General features: G+C 36.8%; 1 long non-coding RNA gene across 1 annotated transcript in view; it reads left to right on the top strand.

Moving 5' to 3' along the window:
• Positions 1–1,207: 1,207 nt before the first annotated feature.
• Positions 1,208–19,715, top strand: part of LOC144375862 (uncharacterized) — a 92,468-nt gene continuing 73,960 nt past the window's right edge. The window contains exon 1 of the long non-coding RNA XR_013435714.1: positions 1,208–1,387. This is a non-coding gene — a long non-coding RNA (uncharacterized LOC144375862). The remainder of the gene's footprint in view (positions 1,388–19,715) is intronic.

Below are 19,715 nucleotides of genomic sequence, written 5' to 3'. Positions count from 1 at the left end.
GACAGGGACAAGGTCTGGGCATAAGATAAGATGAATTAGGAGTGATTTAGTTGTAACTGACAAACTGTGTTCCCATGAGTAGGAAAAGAAATATTATCATGGACTATGGAGCCTATTACTCCCATTGTTGCTGAGAGGAGAGAAAGAGAAAAAATAAAAATAAAAATCAGTCTGGGAATTTAGTCAGGCTAGTGTGACTGGGGGCTTCCCCAGCCTCAAAGAGCCACAGTCAATTTTCAGGTCTCATTGGCTGGCCCTTTAAAGTGACTGTTACTAACCTTTGAGTTGATAGTTTCTATTCTGGATGAGCCCCCAATTCTGTTACCATCAAGCAGTTCTGTGTTTATTGTCTTTATTCAGCAAATAATTGAAGAATAGGAAAGAGAGATTGCAAGCAATAAGTAGATTTATTGCAAGGGAAAAGAGATAAACTTCTCTGAACAAAAAAAAGACACCCAGAGCTGGAAATCTGGTGAGGGAGTTTTGGCCTATTCTTTCTGAGGTCCCTGGAATTTCCTCCTTTCCTTATCTCCTCTTCTATCCATATGGTCCTCACTATTATTGATTGGTGCCCCCTCGGTTCACATGTCTCTTTTTGTTTTTATATTGGATCCCCCACTTAGGAACATGAGCACAGAAGTGTCTCTCTGTTGGGTCCCCCACTGTGTCCAGAGTGCTTTCTTCAAGCAGGAAGTTGACATCATCAAAAGACACTTTCCACGCTCTTTTGTCCATGCCCTTCCCCCGACCTTCTCACTTGCCATCTTTCCCTAACTGCCTAAGCTCTTCTGTATTTCCCTTGCCCACCTCCCTCTGTTCTCATGTGGTGGGAAAGTTTTCTTGGGTTGAATGTTTTCAGGTGTGTATGCTTAGGAGGAAGTGAAGAAGTACAGATTTTAAAAAGATAGGCATCTATTTTTAAGAAAATGGCAGTCAGGAAGTCAGGGAGCTAGAATGGAGTTTCTCTTACTGAACAGAAAAGATTCATGAGCTTGTTACCCTCAGTGGCAGAAGGCACCACTTGAACAAATGAAGTGAAGAGCAAGCCCTATGAATATTTGTGGTGGGAAATTCAGAAAACAGAGAATAGTAAAGGGACCCAGGGATGGAATATCCAGATGTACTTGAGGAGACTAATCACAGAGACACAGTGTCTGGCTGGTGTGGAGTGAGCCAGGGTTAGCATTTAAGGACATGATGTCTGAAAGTTAGTGTGGCCAGGTCAAGTACGCCTTGAAAGTCCTGGTGAGGACCTTGGACTTTACTCTGAGGGAGACAGGAAGCCCTTGGAGGGTTCTGAGCTGAAATCCTGACCTGAGTTTTAAAAGAAGCACTGGCTAATATTTGGAGCAGAGTCTGCGAAGAGTCAAGGACAGAAACAACACAGGTCAGTAACAAAGTTATTAAAATATCCAGGCAAGACAGGATGGTGTCTGGGCCTGGTAGATTGTATTTTGAAGGTGGAGCTGATGGATCAGATATGGGATGTCAAATAAAGACAGGAACCTGGTAACTGCAAGAGATTTTGTTTGTTTATGTTTTTGTTTTTTTAGACAGGGTCTCACTATGTTTCCCAGGCAAACTATTCTCTACTTCAGCCTGCATTATGCCTTGGATCCAGAATGTCTATTGAAAAGTTCATGCTTGGGGAGCATAATCCCAAATGCAGTGAAGTTCAGAAGTGAGGTTTGGGGGCAGTGATTAGGGCTGTGACCTCATAGGTGAATTAATCCATTTGGTGGATTCATTCATGAATAGCTGAATGGACTACTAGGTGATAACTGTAAGCAGGTGGGAAATGGCTAGAGGAGGAAGGTCCCTGGGGGTATGCCCTTGGGAAGTAGGTTTGTCTCTGGCTTTCAGCCTCTTCTCTCCCTCTCTCTCTCTCTCTTCCTCTCCTCTCTTTCCTGTCTGCCATGATTTGAGCAGCTTCCTTTGCACATCCTTCCATCATAATATTCTGCCTCACCTTGGGCCCAGATAAGTAGAATCAGTGGGATTGGCTGACTGTTAACTGAACCTGTGAAACTGTGATCCCCAAGTACACTTTTTCTCTAAGTTATTCTTCTTATATTTTGGTCACAGCCATGAGGATCTGAACAACAAAACCTGACTCTGGGGTTCTGATCTGAACAATAGAGTGCATTCTGGTCTTAATTATGGAGATGAAGAATACTGTTGGAGCAGTAGATTTGGGGAGCCAGGGACTGGCTCTGAAAAAGGTTAGATGTGAGGTACCTGTTGGGAACCAAGAGCAGATGCAATCTTAATTGTTGTAAGCCTGAGTCTCCAGTTCAGAGGAGATCAAGGTCACATACGTTAATCTGGAAGCTGAAAGCACATGGATAAGTAGTTAAGCTGTGGATGGAATGAGTGGAGTAAAATGGAGATGACCCCTGGTTACTCCAATATTTAGAGGTCAAGAAGAAGAGGGAGCATCAGAAAAGAGGACTGAGATGGAACATGAATAGAGGAGGACTAGAAGGTTTTGGAATTAATCCCCACCCCCCACCCTGCACACCCTCCACACACACAACTTACTATATAAATTGATTACAAGGATGCATCAAGATTTTATATTGAACTTTCTTCAGTGGACTGGAGAGGGAGCTCTGTGGTAGATCACGTGGTTACCATTTGTAAGGCCCCAATGAGATGTGGGAGCATCAGATGCAAGGATGATAGAAGTTCCCCAACATCAAAATATGGTCCTATTGAAAAACTGTCTGGAAAATATCTTGCAAATTATGGAAGCATTTTAAATGTTCACATTTATTGACCCAAAATTTCATCATTAGGATACTATTCTAAGGACACAATTGGAGTCACAGGTAAAAATAGATTCACAGTAATTCTTATTACAATATTGTAACATTGAAAAAGATGAATCAACCTAAATGCCTATTAATAGAGCTTGGATAAACAAGTATTTCATATTCATTCATTTTTCCATTCAACAAATATTTGCTAAGTATGCCAGGTACTTGAGAAAGCTTTGTCATGGATAATGAGGGGAGAGAAGGAGACTTTGGTTCTACCTACCAGGCGAAAAGACAATAGTTCACTTTTATTATTCTAAATTTGGGGTCCAGGATCCCAAAACAACAACATCAAAAAGTGTCATCAGAGAAGAGTTCAGGTGCCTAAGGATAAGTACTGCTCAGTGTCTACCTTGTGATTAATCAGGCTGGCAGTCCTCTATGAGTCACAGACCATGGCCACATAACTTTCAGCATTTTCAGTTTCTTTAGAAGGAGAAAAATCTCCTGTTGTTTTATCAATATGCTTATAATTGTCTATGATCTTAAAATACTAAAAAAAATCAAAAAATCATAGGGCCCATTAAATAAGGTAGGTGAGATAATAACTGTACCATGAGGTAGAATTGGGAGAAAGAAAATATCACTTTTTTTGGGGGGGGGGGTTGTACAGGAGACTGAACCCAGTGGCACTTACAAGTGAGGTACATCTAATGCACTTTTTAATTTTTATTGTGAGACATGTCTCACTCAGTTGCTGAGGCTGACTTTGAATTTTCCCTCTCATGCCTTTAGCCTCCCAAGGCACTGGGATTACAGGTATGCTCTAGCAAGCCCACAAAATAATAACATTTTACTGCATCAAGTTGAAATCAAATTGTTATTCAATGATCATTCCTCTTCCAGATACTAATACTCTCCTCCCACTGTACACACACCTTTTAAAAATTAATTTTAACATAATTCAGTATGTATCTATTTTAACTGTGCATGGAGATATATTAAATTATGAAAACTGAAAATATAAAAAAACTTTAAAATTAACATTGAAAACATAATCTTGTCACCCTGGATGTGGTGACATAAAATGTAAGCCCAGTGACTGGGAGACTGAGGCAGGAGAATGGAAAGTTTGAGACAGCCTCAGTAACTGAATGAGACCCTGTCTTAAAATAAAAAATAAAAAGCATTGAGGATGTAGTTCAGGCTACAGCATCTCTGGGTTGAATTTCCAGTATATATTTGTAGTTGTTGTTGTTATCAATCATCAATCACATTATAAGACATTACAAGTCTCACTAAAATGACTTTAATCTCTTGATTTGATAATCAGGAAGAAAGGATGTTCTCTTATTTATGGAGACAAGAGAATATAGTAATAATTGCGTGTTGACCAGGGAATTTTTTTTTTTTTTTTTTGAGACTGATTTTCCCTATGTTGTCTAGTTTGGCTCTGAAATCCTGGGTTCAAGTGATCTTCCTACTAGCTTCCCGAGAAACTAAAAATATAGGCACATACCTCTATGCTCAGATGATAAGAAATCTTTTACTTTTTTCATCTTCTTTTGTTTTTCCCCTGTACTGTTAAACCTGGGGTCTTGCACATGCTAGGTAGTACTCTGTCACTGAGTTATGTGAAATTGGTCTTGAAAACCAGAATCTGGCTCTGTTCTCCACAGTGTTGAAGATTAAACACCTAAAAAATAGCAAAACAAGAGCAAAAACTTTTATTTGAAGGATAGGAGACAGAAAGCAAGTCTTCTGGAGATGAGGAGGTCCAGAATTGGTGCCTGAGGAGTAGGGTTGTCCTGCTGATTTTATAGATTTCTAGTTTTCTTTCTTCTTATACCCCCCTCCTCCCATCCTGCCTATGTAACCAAAAGGTGGGAAGGGAGCTGACAATGGGTTACCTATCCCTATTTTCCATATTTACCCAGAAAGAATGGAAGGGAACCACCTAGGGTGTACTCATTAAAAACTCCTTGCTGGGAGATAGGTAAGTTTGGAAGAAGGGAAAGTTCTCTGGAGGTATTAGCATTTTTTTTTTCCCAATCAGCCTCCATCTTTCCAACCCAATTATTTATTATTTCCACTGTCCTTTTGCTCAGGTCTCAATTTTCCCTCTGATTGAGAAAACCCTAAGTGTTCTAAGGGAAAATGGACAATGATCACTCTGGGTGTTTAGGGCTTAGAGAAGTTGACATTGGAAAACAGTTTGGGTTTCCCTTTTTGGAATATTTTGAGTAAGTTGTGAGGTCTGTGACAAAAATCTGGTTTGGAAAGAACAGATTGTAAAATTTTCCTGGTGGTTGATTCTTCTATGAGAGAAACAAAAATAAATATCTTATCATGAAACATGCCAATGAATAATATCATGATGATGATGATAGAAAATAGTAATTTTTCATGAGGAGATGTAAGAGCTAAGTTTTTCCCATGACAAGGCCAGTGAGGACATGGCCTCTATTTGGAAATGTAAATGTCTCTATATCTAAATATCTCTATCTTGGGAAAGATAGAGATTATAACTATTTGAGGGTAGATCTCCACAGGTAGAAAGCAACACTACAGATGTTTATTAAAGCATCTAATACATTTAAAGTCTTAGAAATTAAAATAGATCTTATCAGACTTTTACATTATGACTTAAACACAGAGGCTTGTTCAGTGAGAAATGATAGGTTTAAAGTCTAACAGCAATGGTGGACACTGAGATGGCTACTTGTCCTAAATGGCTATCAGATTTACTCCCAAGATCACCATTTCCATGTCTTTTTAAATGTTTTTGTGAAAAGGAGATTCTCCAATGTGTTTGAGATCTAACTCTTAACAATTTTCTATCTGAACAAAAACAGTGTATAAATACCTTTATAGTTAGATAAAATAAGACTGATTAGAAAATCATTTTAATTTAGGTGTGGAGGATCAAATGTGAATTCACCATAAAATGATGAGCTCAGAAGGATATAATTTTACAAAACAGGTATTTCAAAATAAATAACAGGGCCATATTTAGTAAAGCAGCATGCAGAATATCTTTATAAGATCAGAATATACTTTTTGGTCATATTAGAGTCAGTTCAGTCATTAAGACAATGAGAGAGCCCTGAAATCCTTAGGTAAAAATTCTCAAGGTGCAGCGGACTGGTATATATGATATCACTCCTCACTGTTCTGTAATGTTTAGGGAGGAACTTGTTAAGAAAGCAGCATGGTAGATTGCAAAGAGTAGATAAGATAGCCAGCTATTTAGGTCCCACAAATGGCTTAGATTTAAAATTGAGACTTTTTTCCTTTTGGTCTCAAACTGGTTTAGGGAAGTCACTTCTATAAGCCTTGTAAGTGTTGCAAGCTCTGTAGGCTCTGTAAACCTTGAAGAGATAGAGATCTGGCAGAAGCTAAGAAGTAAGGGAAGCTACCATTTTGATCAAAACCTCATTCATAGGGCATTTTAATCTTTTTTTTTTTTTTAATTTCCCTAGTTGGTAACCCGGCCAGGTTTGAATGCAGAAAAGTATTCTCAACTGTGATTAATTATTCTAATTTAAAGGAAGACATTTGTCAGCTAGTTGTGCTCTTAAAATTTCTTACATGTTCCCTTTGTCCTTTTGATTTCTCATACTCTCATATGATACTCTCATACTCACATACTCTCATTTCATATACTCATAATTTCATATTATGCTCCTCAATTTGAAGTGGGAGGCAAGCCTGTAAGTACTCTGGTTGATATCTTCACTAAAGAAAATAAATAATTTGGTTTCCTGAACTATGATCAATGAGGGGAAGTTTTACTCTAACTATGTGGGACAGATATTTTAGTTTTTTCCTTGCCAGATGAGGGGAGTACAGAAGAAAATGTGTCTTGTGAGAGTCTAGAGAAGATAGTCTAATTTTAAATCTAGGGGAGATCTATCTTGAGAATTTTTCCCTGTTTAAGAGGCAGACAATATGGACAAAATTGTGGTAGAAGTATTTCTGAAGAAGGAGATATTGCTTGGCTCACACTCTGGAGGTTAATGAGTCACATCTTTCTTAAAGACCTTAGATCAGATTGAGATTCAAGATTTCTTCTCAGGAACCAAGACTTATTGGGTGAGGGTGGCTTCCACCATCAGAACAAGTCAATTGGAAAAATAGACAGATATTGATACCCCTGAAGGCTGCTGAGGTCAGACTCAGGATGTGAGACCTTCATGCAGCACCAGAGTGGCCCCAGCCAGCTGCCCTTTGATGTCTCAAGCCTTCTTCTGTCCCACACAAAATTTTTCTCCCACATAAAAGAGACTGAAGTAAGTCAGGACTGACATCCCCACCACTTGTATGAGGGGAGATGGACCTGCATTTCTCCTGCAGTGAGCAGGTAGTTTGCTAAGGAATGTGACATATCATGTCCACAGAGGCCAGGCAGGGCTGCAGGTAAATTACTTCTTGGAAAATAAAACACACGAGGGTAGGCACAGTGGGCCCATTTACTAGGAAATACAGAAAAACAGATTAAGTCTGCCTATGTAGGAGGTTAGGAAGTTTTGTCTATGAAACTTTCCTTTATAGCCCCCTGCTTTACTTACTTTTGGTGAGAGTTCATCTGCTATTTCGGAAGCAGTAAATGAAGAAGAAGGCTGGGGTCAGTGCATGATCTAGGGGACTTACTGAATGGGGAGTCAGAAAGAATTGATTATAGAGAAGAGCAAGGTTGGCATAATGAGGGCCTTGAGTGAAGGTAAAAGGAAGCTTGCAGGTAAGGGACCTCAGGCTATTTGCCATTTTGTTGGATGAATTTGTCTAAGTCTTAGAATTTTGGGGTCAAAGATCCTGAATTCTGAACGTGGGCCATTGCCTTAGGTTGTGTGATTCAGATTACAGCCAGTTATGAGTACTAAGCATAATGAGGCATCTAATTTAAAGGTTAGTTTGGAATTAGAAGTTCTTAAAATTATTTATGAGACAACCTAAGTGGGAGTACTGCAGGATGGAAGCTCCCAAGTTGAAGAGGTTTCACTGGAGTGGCAATCGAGAACAAAGTGTCCTTTGATGTCTCCCATCACCAGACAGAGTTTCATCAGAGAATGAGAGAGAGAGTCCCCTTCTATAATCTCAGTGGTGAGGGAACCCCAGTGTCTGGATGAGCCAAAAGTGAGGGGGTCTCAGGCAGGGTGCCTCTGCAGGAGACCAGAAGGGATGTTACCTTTCTGAAAAATAAGGAGGTTGATGTTGCATGCAGAAAGAAATGGTAAAAATGTTGCCTCTGATCTGGCCTAAGTTTGTAAGAGAAGGGAGGGATTGGAGAGGAGAAGATTAGAAGGATGATGACTCCAATTCAAATAAAGAACCTGATACAGGTCTGTGCTCTGTTCACATAGCAGTGAGGAAGCAAAAGCTTAGCCCAAGAATGGGGTCAGTTTCAGGTCAAATATCAGCCACTATTTTGCCAAAGCGGTCTTAGAAAGTGTGAAGGGTCTCCTTCTATAAGGTGTGGGGGGGGGAGGGAGGGAGGGAGGGAGGGAGGGAGAGAGAGAGAGAGAGAGAGAGAGAGAGAGAGAGAGAGAGAGAGAGAGAGAGAGAGATTGATTGAGAAAACAGTCAATCTGGGAATTCAGCTGTGTTAAACATATCTGGGTACATCCACAGCCTCAGAAAGCCATAAAAGTGCTGGTGATCAATACTCACTTTCAAGGTCTTATCAGCTATTTTTTTTTAAGCAACTCTTACTAACCTTTGAGTATATGGCAGAAAAAGAGAGAGAAAAATTGGAGGAAAATCTGAAAAAGCAGTAAAACCCCTCAAATTTTCATCTCAGGTTTTGGCACCAAATAAAAGAAAAATGAAAGAGAAAGAAAAAGAAGTGGAGACAGAGCTCAATGGATCATTGGTACTTTATTAAGCACTGGACAGGCACATTTTCAAGAGAAAAAAATGGCAACTGGTTACAGTAGGGGTCTGAGTTTTATATGGTTCAGTGGGACGAATCATAGCAGAATGGGATGTCAGGGGAATGGTGGTAGAAATTGTGAAAGTCCAGAGACCATTGTTGGTGGGAAATGGTGAATGTCCAAGCCCATTGTTTCCTTCTTCCCTGGGGCTCATTGTCCTCCTTTTCTCCCTGTGGGTTTTTTTTCATATCCTTCACTTTATTCAAAACTGAACACTTAATTCCTCAATTAACCCCAGCATAGTTTTATATGCATGAAATCCAAACTGATATCAAATGAAGCCATGATATAAACTTCTAATGCTTATATCCCATAAAAAAGAGAAAAAATATATTATCCAGCTTCATTCATTTACCTGAAAATGCCATGATTTTATTCTCTTTTAATGCTGAATAATATTCCACTGTGTTTATCTACCACATTTTCGTTATCCATTCATCTGCTGAAGGTCATCTAGGTTGGTTCCACAGTTTAGCTATTGTGAATTGTGCTGCTATAAACATGAATGAAGCTGGAGAATATAATGTTAAGTGAAATTAGCCAGTCCCCCCCCAAAAAAAAACAATGCCAAATAACTTCTTTGATTTAAGAATACTGATCCATAATATGCTGTGTGGGGTGGATGGGAGGATTAAAGGAACTCTAGATAGGCCAAAGGGGAAAAGGGGAGGGGTAGAAAAGATGGCGTAATGTGATGGTCATCATTACCCTTAGTACATGTAAAAATACATGAAGGATGTGACACTACTTTGCGTATTTGATTTCATATATATAAAAAAAGAGATATGAAAAGTTGGACTCTATATGTGTAATATGAATTATAATGCATCCTATTGTCATATGCAACAAATAAAAAGTTTAAAAAACAGAAAAAAGAAAAAGTAAAAGAAAGAAAAATACATTTCTTTGGTTCAATCATATCATCTATTTTACATAATTCTCCTGTTTTAGTTGTCTTCATCCTACTGCACAATTTTATGTTGTCCTTACTCCTCTTCACCTGCCTTCATATTGATTTTTTCATTGTGTCCAGAAATGTGTGTATGTACACACACACACACACACACACACACACACACACACACACACACTTATCTGTTGGCATATGATAATGTAAATTCATTTAATCTTTAAAAGTCTGTTTCCTCATTTATTCCTGAGATTGATTTCTCCAAATAATTATGATAGTGAACTAAGAAAATGTGGGTTTTTTCCTTTTCCCAGTTATCTTCTCAGAACAACCACATGTATGTTCAAAAGAAATAGAACAAAAATATGATTCTAACATGAATAAAATCTTATAGCATAAGCAAGTTTCATGCATTTAAGAAGATGGAGAGGCATGGGATTAGTAAACATATGGACTTTGTAAAAGTCCCCAAGATATAAGGGAGAGTTACAATTGACAAGATGGCTGAATTGCATGCCCATTAATTAAAAAACCTGGCAAGGGGCAATGAGGGAGTAGAAAGGCAGACAGGCCTGAGTGTTGATGGATACTGAAGAGCCAAGCGAGATGAGAGAAGTAACACAGGGTATCCAAAGCTTGATGCAACTAAGGATGTTTATTATTGGCAAGCACAGCCTTTTATAGTTTACAGTGGGTTCACAACTATGGAATGCAACCTTGAGGTTAGGGAAGCAAAATACTTAAACCTCTTTTTTAAAACAATGTTACATTTATATTTTTTCCTTATTCTTTGTCCTAGATCTATAATAGGAGCTAAGCATAAAATAACAGGAACATTCCCCAAATAACTCCACCATAAGGGAAAAACATAAAGCAAGTCCACAGCCTCAAGAGGAACTTGTGGCTAGTCTGATCATGTCAATTGAGCATGTCCTGAGAACAGTCTGTTGTTCTTGCTTCCTCTGGCCTGCCAAGAACTCAGGAGATATTAACTCCTTAACATCTGTAGCTCCACCACAGTCCTGGGGATCTCAGACAACTCCATCAATAGAGAAAAAAATGAGACCAGGTGGTTCATTGAAACCCAATGGAGATGTAATGACCCAGAGCTAGTTCAACATGTTTATAAGTTTTAACATCAAAATTGTTCTTTGTGTGGAATTTTCTTTAAAGCAAGCAGGACCAAGTTTGAAGACTAGAGGCCCAATTATTATTATCAACTGCATTCATAATTCTTTACCCCTGGCAGCTGGTGTTCAAATTCTGGCTCAAGACTTAGTCTTGTGACAAGCACAGAATGTCCTTTGATCAGGGTGTCACCACAGCAACTGGACAGTCTCAACTGTGCCTTTGCACCAGGATTTCCTAGCACAGGTATGCTCCTGTCACTGGATAATCAAAGATCTTAATTCAAATCATCATTCTATATGTCTCCCCCTTCTTTATTTTTAAGCACAAATATTGAGCTATTATTTGGAGTTGACAGATTTCTTCTCAGAAGATGTGGCATCCTATTGTTATAATATAAAAAAGTACCAATAGCAAACACATAATTCCCCAAATAAAATATTATATGTTTTAACATATTTTAATAATTAAAACCATTTAAAAATTATTAAGTATTTGTTCAGCAAGCCATGCAGTATCCACAAGATCATTCCCGGTCTAGTGAATATTCTGGATATTATGATGTTACTCCATGAGGTCTAGACTGTCATAATTTCTCTGCTAAATGCCCATTAAATGATTTTTACCTTTCTACCAATTCCAATGAGAAGTGTTATATCTTGCTCCTGTAGCACAAACAAATTTGTAGATAGCATGGCAATAATACTACTGTCTGAACCATAGCTTCCAGGGCTTTTAATTTTTTTGTATCTTGTCATCAATATTTACCTGATTCTGTAGGCCTTTGGAAGTATTTTGAGCCAAATCATTAAGAAAAGGAGCATTTTGAATTGTATTGGATAAGGCTATGGTGGATATCATGACAGAGACAAAAACAGATAGCAAAGTGACTACTCCAAATTCACTAAGACCAAGAACATGCCTGTGTCTATGGTGTCTATTTAGATTGATATGAACCAGTTGTAGAACTTGAAGTCCAGCATCAGAATATTAGGGATCTGAAATGTTAGCTGGGCTTAAAACAAAGGAGGGTTGCAGTAACACAAGCACTCTTTATCCTCTATTATTCCTGGTAATGCAGTTAGTCAGATTGCAACTTTGACAAGTTACATAATATTTTTCTCTGATGCTATTTAATTTTATATTCCCAGAAATTAAAGCTTAACAAGATTGTACACAGGCCTGCAGGACATAGCATTTTACAGCTCCTGTCCACAAGATCAGTTAGGAGCTGCCAGTATAATTGATGAAATCTAAATGCCACAGATTTTTTTTGTATGCCACCACCTATGAAGGTCAGAACATTAATATCATATCCTGTAGAAGTCATAAATTCCTAATATGGGGGTCTCTTAATTCTTTGGGGCCAATCCAGAATATATTCACTATTGCCAGAGACAGGTTCCACTCCTTCAGGAAAGGCATTCAATTCTATTGTAGCATGATTATGGCAATAAAATACTGGTGGATGCTCTGTTGGAAACACAGTTATGTCCTTGAGGAGTCTCATTTTTATAACTGATTGACATATAATTTCAAATCCCAAAGGCCAGTCACATTGGCTTCCCTTGCTCCTCCATATTCTGAGATTTTGTTTCTGGGGTCACTTTTAAACAGCCAACATTTTCATTGTGGGACCAACATATAGGTAGACTCCCACTATATCCAGTATAATTAAAACCAATTGTAGAAATGGGGGCAATATGTTTATCTAAAAAATCTCCTCTTATGTGTATTAGTAAATAATGGAATAGATACTCCATTATTAACTCCACACAGCAGGGTGCACTAAAGACGGATCTGGGAAATAAATCTGTCATGAGCCAGCAATGAGCTGTGTGTGAGCTATGAACATTTGAGCACATGAGGGGCTGGACTGATGTTGCTGCTTTGACTGGACTGTACGACATATGTGTCCTTTTTGCTCCATCTGCCTTTGATCCCACACAGCATCTAAGATGGGTATAGCCTTCCAGGATGTCAGTCAATCTGCTGACTGCAAGACATCACCAAGCAACCTCTTGAAACCTAATTCTGTAACTTATTTGGGTTGAACTTTCTTGAACATCTTTCTCCTCAATAAACAGGGTAGCAGGCATGCTTTCTCTTTCTCTTTCCAATGGACTCTTAAGGTCAAGAGCTGTCCGTCTCTGATTCCTGCAAGCAAAAGGTATTTCCGTGTGTTGTGTGCTTCTTTCACCATTTTCTCAGTTATTGATGTAGCTAGCTCTTGTGAACCCAGCTCAGGTCACCAGCCCAGCTAGTTGGCAATATAAATACAATAAGTTTCCCCATGAACCCTGCTTAACTGAAAACTTAAACTTAATAAAACCAGCCTGGCCACAAACATGGTGACTGGAGATTTAGTACCTTCCTGTTGTTTGACCATCTCCTCAGCCTGATGTGTCAGATGCTTCAGTTGTTTTAGCTGTGACTCAAGATCCTCCACGGTGATGATGAACAGCAACTTAGGTACCTAGAGAGAATGAGCTGCACCTTCTGGAAAGACACAACAAATACCCCACATTATCACCGAATCTTCTCTATTTCATTATCCTGTTTGTAAATTTCTCCACCAGACTAGGCCTGATGGGCCTACAACAGTGGGAGCCATTTGTCACTCAGCAGCAGTGCACCCCTCAGCGTCACAATTTTAAAAAATAAAACAAAGAGTATGATTCAAACAATTGTGTGGGATTTCTCTCTCCCTCTTTTTGTTTTTGTAATTGTAACTTAAGGGACAAGTGACCCTATTCTATAATAGCCTGGCTTTGAGGATTATAAGAGATACATGTTCAGTGATCAATATGATATTGATCACAAGACTGTCAAAAAGAAAAACTGGTATAAGCTGGAACCTTGTCAGTTTTAATTTGTAGAGGACAGCCCAACACTGCAAAAGTAGTTCAACAGTAACAAATTACTTGATGTGTATTTCTTACTTGGCCAGGAAAATTACCAAAAGTTACCCACCTAGCATGTGAGGGTTATCAGTCAAGAAAGGATCCCAATGAAAAAAGGTTCAGCTCCCACCAATTATATGACTCGAATTCTGCCTTTAATAATAAGTTGAGTAATAAAATTATGAACAGGGTAGTATAAGTACTTGAAGTCAGCCTTACATCTTGTTTGCCTTATAGGTGATGGTCCTATTATCTCAAATTAACTTAAGTTGTTCTATTAAAAGTTGTACTTTTGTAAGGCATTAACAAATAACTGTTATAAAGTTTGCAAAAAATAATTTAACAAAAATAAAAATATATTTAGTTTGTATTATAGCTATGAATCAAGAAATATAATTATTTGTACTCCCAAAACTTTACTTAAGTATATATTACATTTTTTGTTTAAGATCACAGTAATCTTTATAACAGAAATTTATCTTTTGAAATTAACTTCAAATCAACTTGAGTGGTTACCCTGATATGGAATAAGGTGAGAGACAGAGACTTAATTCAGATGAGGTGGCCTTATAACAAATCCTCGGTAAGGTATTTATTTCTGAAACTGACCTTTACCTCTTCCTGAAATATTATTTTATAAAGTCTTCCTATATCATTTTCTGAGTGTATATGCATCGGTTAACATAATTGAACATTATATCTGAAACATAAACCAAAGAAGCTAAGAGAGCTTTTAACCCCCTTTTTTAGGAAGGTGGCAAAATATCTGCACATCCCATATTATTAACCTTTAAAGACACCAGGCTCTCCTTATTGCCTTTCAAAAATGTATTTACATTTCCATTCTAGTGTAAAGAGTAACATGTAATTTTATAAATTATGACAGATTATTTTATCTAATTACAAAATATTAAATAACAAATAAATTTCCAACTAAATTTATTATTTTTATATAAGTCTGCACGAGATCATTGTTAAAGAAAACTTTAGTTTGGAGAATACCAGCTTGGTAAAATGCTTTCCTAAACCTTTTATTTTAAAGAGTTGTATATGAATACTTATAGAATGCAAAGAAGTCAGTAACAGCACCACAATCACACTGATGTTTTTATATTAACCAAGTTCATATTTTAAAGAAAAATTTAGATTCTGGAATATGGTATAATATTCTAAAATAAGAGTTGTTATTTAACCAAAGTTAGAAAAAAAATAATTCCTTTAAGACTAATTTTTCAAGTTTTTTTTTTAAACAGTCATAAGAAATGATCTTGATACATAAGAGCAGATTAATGTTTTATGAAATCCTTATTACTTTAACACATAGAGAATTAAACATTTGTTCATATCATTACATTAATACTTGCCTTTGTGTCTGGGGGAAAGGGTCAGTTCCCCTCACCTCTCTAATCCCTTTTTGGGAAAGACTAATTAACCATTAGCCCCTAGCTTTTGAATTGTAAACAATAGTCCTAGGGGTCTGATCACTCCCTCCTGAAACTTAACAGATGTGTGTAAAAATTGCTGCTTCCTCTTGTCTGTTTCTATAAACATGCTCCATGCCTGAGACTCAGTACAAGGTCTTCAGCCTCACGGATTAGGAACTTTCTTTTTAAAGAGGAAAAAGCCTGAAATAACTTTAACTGATTGCTCTACTTATATATAACCAATTTAGTTACACAAAAACTTTTTTAAAATTTACCCTCCATAAAGTTTTTGTAACTTAGACATTTTACAACTCTTTATTTTATCACATGAAATACTTCTTAATCTAGAGATATTTTCTTTTTGTTTTTATATCTAGAGACTTCTTAACTCTTTTTAAATTCACATTTTGAAACAGTCCTTATGAAATTTCTGAATTTAGACAAATTACTCCATTTTAATAAGATGAAATAAATTTATGTTTTTTTTTATATTTATTTTTGTAGTTTTCGGTGGACACAACATCTTTATTTATTTTTATTTTTTATTTTTATGCGGTGCTGAGGATTGAACCCAGTGCCCTGCGCATGTCAGGTGATCCTGTTACCGCTTGAGCCACATCCCCAGCACCTATATGTATGTTTTTATAGTATTTTAATTGAAGCCCAACTGAAACTTCTTACATTCTTTGCATATAAGTCACATCTGACAAATTTTAACTCTTAGTAATCTCATTTTAGTGAAGACACATATACAAAGCAATCTCAAAACATTTTCATTTACCAATTTATGAAAACACATTTAATAAATATCAGATTAATAATAAATATCAGATTAATTTAATAGCTATCAGATTTACTCCTAACATTACCATGTCTATATTCTTTTAAGGATTTTGTAAAAGGAGATTTTTTAAATGTATTTGAGAGATAAACATTGAAAAACTTGGCCTTTGTATAGACAGAGTTTAAAAACCACTACAGTTAGATAAAATAAGACTTTCCAGAAATCTACATTAACTTAGGCATCAATATGAACTTACTATAAAGCCATGAGTTCAAAAATATAGAATTTTTAAAAAATAGGAGTTCTAGAAAACATTTCACAGCTGAAATACTTTAGTAAAAGAATATGTAGAACATTTTTATCAAATCAGAAGTTACATTAGCTTAGATTAAAGTCAATTCCAGTGTTAAAAAATGTGGGGGCCTGTGAAGTCCTTTAGTGGAATGGGATAATCGTTATTATCCAAAGTACACGTATGAAGACATGAATTGGTGTGAATATACTTTGTATACAACCAGAGACATGAAAAATTGTGCTCTATATGTTTAATGAAAATTGTAAAGCATTCTGCTGTTATATATAAATAAAAAAGTATAAAAACAGATTTAAAAAAATAAAAAGTGATTTTCATATAGAAACAAAAAGAAAAAGAAAAAGCTTGTCTATGTAGGATTTTTAGTCCTGATGCTGTAGCATTAGTGATGAGCTTGCGAAGAAAGCAGACTGGTTAGTGTGAAAGCAGATGTTAGCCAGCCAAGCCAGAAGTGGCACAGATTTAAAAGTGACAATTTTTTTTAGTCTTAACCAGTTCTCTGCAAGTCTTTCTTGTATTTAAAAGTGACACTTTTTTTTTCTTTTGTCTTAATTGGTTCTCTGCAAGTCTTTCTTGCAGACCTCTGTAATTTCCATTTTAAATGCAGGCCTAAGAGAGGGAAATATCTAGCAGAAACTAAGAAGTAAGAAAATCTACTGTAACTTTTTTTTTTTTTGTAAAACTATCTTGTTAAAGTGTGGTACTATAGTTTATGTTTTTTCTGAAAAGCACTTTTTTTTTCTTTTTTTTTTCTTTTTTTCTTGAGCCTTAAGCATTACTTTACAAAGGATGCCTAATGCCCAAGTCTCTAAAAATATACTGCTCCCTCATTAGGGAACCCTTGGCAAATTTTAGTAATAAATTTTAAGAACTGTGGAAAATGTGTGCCTTCTTTGCTTTAAGCATAGACTTAAGCATAAGTATAGTGAAATAGAGATTTCTTTCTTTGGATCCTAGCTGTTCTATGTTTTACACCTAGCTATCAACTCACTCCTTACCTCTCTCTATATCATGTGCCTCCTGAGGAGCCTCCCCTCATGGACCATTGAAGAAGTACCCTGTATTCAGTCCCTGTTTGGGCAACAACTGTGGTGACCTGCTCTGCAGTTAATGCACAAAATGGACAGGGTGATGGAGGATGGAGAAAAGAAAAACAGACACAGAGAAAGAGAAAAACTGGGCCCTGGTGGTTCTTCATTCCCCTGAAGAGGGATGAACAACCCAGAGCTAGTTCAGCACTTTCATTCTATAGGTTTTAATATCAAAAGTATTTTTTGGGGAGAAAGTTTCTTCGAAGCATACAGGATGAAGGATGAACTTCTGGGCAACCCAATTATAACTGTCAAATTGTGCTCATAATTCTTTACCCCTGGCAGCTGGTGTCTGAACTCAGGTCAAGACTGATAGTCTGGTGGTATGCACAGAACCTCTTTTGAACAGGGCATCACCATAGCAACTGTGCAGTCTCAACTTGTGCCTTTGCACAAGGATTCCCTGATCAGGCACTCCTGTCACTGCACAGAGATTGTGATTCCAATCACTGCTCCTGGTAAATAGTGTATGTAAATATAACCATATGTTCTGTATTCCTTTTCAACAACTTTCTAGAGATATAATTAATATATTATGCAATTAACTCATTTAAAGCATGCAATTCGGTGGTTTTTATTGTATGAACAGGGTTATTCAAACATCATCATACTCTAATTTCAGAACATTTCTTTTCTAAATGAATATTTGTTACTCTCACTTGGGTGCATTGTCTTTTTTTTTTTTTTAAATAACATAGTGCTTTGAAATCTATGTATAATATTCTATATATTAAGATTTTTTGTTATTGTTATTTGTGCCATTATGGCTTATCCAGTTTCATGGTGATAAATATTTTAGTTGTTCATAATTTTCTGCTTCAATAAACTTTCAGGAACAAAGTTCTTAAAGATGGTGGTGTTTATTTTTTTGTTGTTCATGTGAAGATATGTTATTTCTCTTTTATGAATACCTAGTCAAGGAATTACTGGGTTACAACAGAGGTATTTTTTATTTTATAAGTGGCAAACAAATTTCCAAAATGGGCTATTTTACCCTTTTGCTTACAGAGCCATTCCAGTAGGTGTACCTCTTTGCTAATACATACTATTGCTGGACTTTTAAATTCTAGCTATTCCAGTGACTTAAAATGTATATGCGATTAAAAGTGCAATGAGATATCCCTGCACACTTATTAGAATAGCTGAAATCCAGAACACTCATAGCTGGTAAAGATGTAGAGTGTTCTCATTACTGTTGTGAAAGAAAAATGATAAGCCACTTTGCAAGACAGTTTGATGGTTTCAGAAGTAAATATACTCTTTTCTATGAATCAGTAATACCACATTTAGTATTTACCAAAGGAGCTGAAAACTTGTGTCCATACAAAAACTTGAGAACATAAGGTTATAGCAACTTTATTCTTAATTGCCAAAACTTAGGATCAACTGAGATATACTACAGTAGGTTAGTAGGTAAATAAATTACTATATACAGACAATGAATATATTCAATACTAAAAAGAAATAAGCCAACAAACTACAAAAAGATAAGATGGAACCTTAAATGCATGTCATTAAGTGAAAGAAGCAAATCTGAAAAGGTTACACACTGTATGGTTCCAACTCTGTGGAACTGTATGAAAAAGGCAAAACAGGGAAGGCAGTAAACAGATCACTGTTGTTTGTAACTGGGGGATTTAAGGAAGTGAAGGATGAATAGACAGAGGGTAGATGATTTTCAGAGCTGTGAATTACAGTATAATATGCCATAATATGTCATTAGACATTTTATCTACATCCATAGAATGTACAACACCCAAAGTGAAACATAATGTAAAATACGAAGTTAGGGTGATAATATTGTGTCAAGATTATTTCATCAATTTTAATAAACGTATCTTCCTGGCACAGGATGCTGGCAATGTGTATGCATGCATGGGTGCATGCAGATATAAAGGATATCTCTGTTATGGGCCAGGCTATATGGGCAATGACCAAACAGACTCCATTTTACCCTGAGACTCCATATTACATAAGAAATGCTTCTCCCATGGGAAAGCCCCGCCTCTGTACCCATTAGTAGTTATCAACATACTTGGCAACACAAAAGAGCAATTCTTATACAATGTATAATTGTTCTCTTTGGCTTCCATTTTTCTTGGGAAGTGTACCTTGTCAGAGATTGATTGTCTAGATATTAGTAACAATTCTCTAACTTGTACTGAACTAGGGTCATTTTGACCCAGTTCCCTTCTACTTGCTTGCTGCTATGCCAACCCAGAAAGTTCCATGGGAAATACCAATCGATATATCCATTACTTTGTCTTGCTAATTGCCCAGTTCAGCTTCTGTACCTGCTTACTTGCAGCAATGTCAACCCAGGTGTGGTTTTGCCTTTAAATAACCTAACATGCTCAGGCTCAGGGTGTTCTTTGCAGAGACAGTTAACAGTCCTGTGGGGAGCAGTGGCCGGCTAAATAAAGACTCTTCAATTTGGACAAAACTAGGACTTGGTGTGTTTTCTGAGCAA

Source organism: Ictidomys tridecemlineatus, chromosome 3 (genome assembly GCF_052094955.1).
Source record: "Ictidomys tridecemlineatus isolate mIctTri1 chromosome 3, mIctTri1.hap1, whole genome shotgun sequence".
Taxonomy (NCBI): Eukaryota; Metazoa; Chordata; class Mammalia; order Rodentia; family Sciuridae; genus Ictidomys; species Ictidomys tridecemlineatus.
This window is presented reverse-complemented; position numbering and strand designations above follow the sequence as displayed.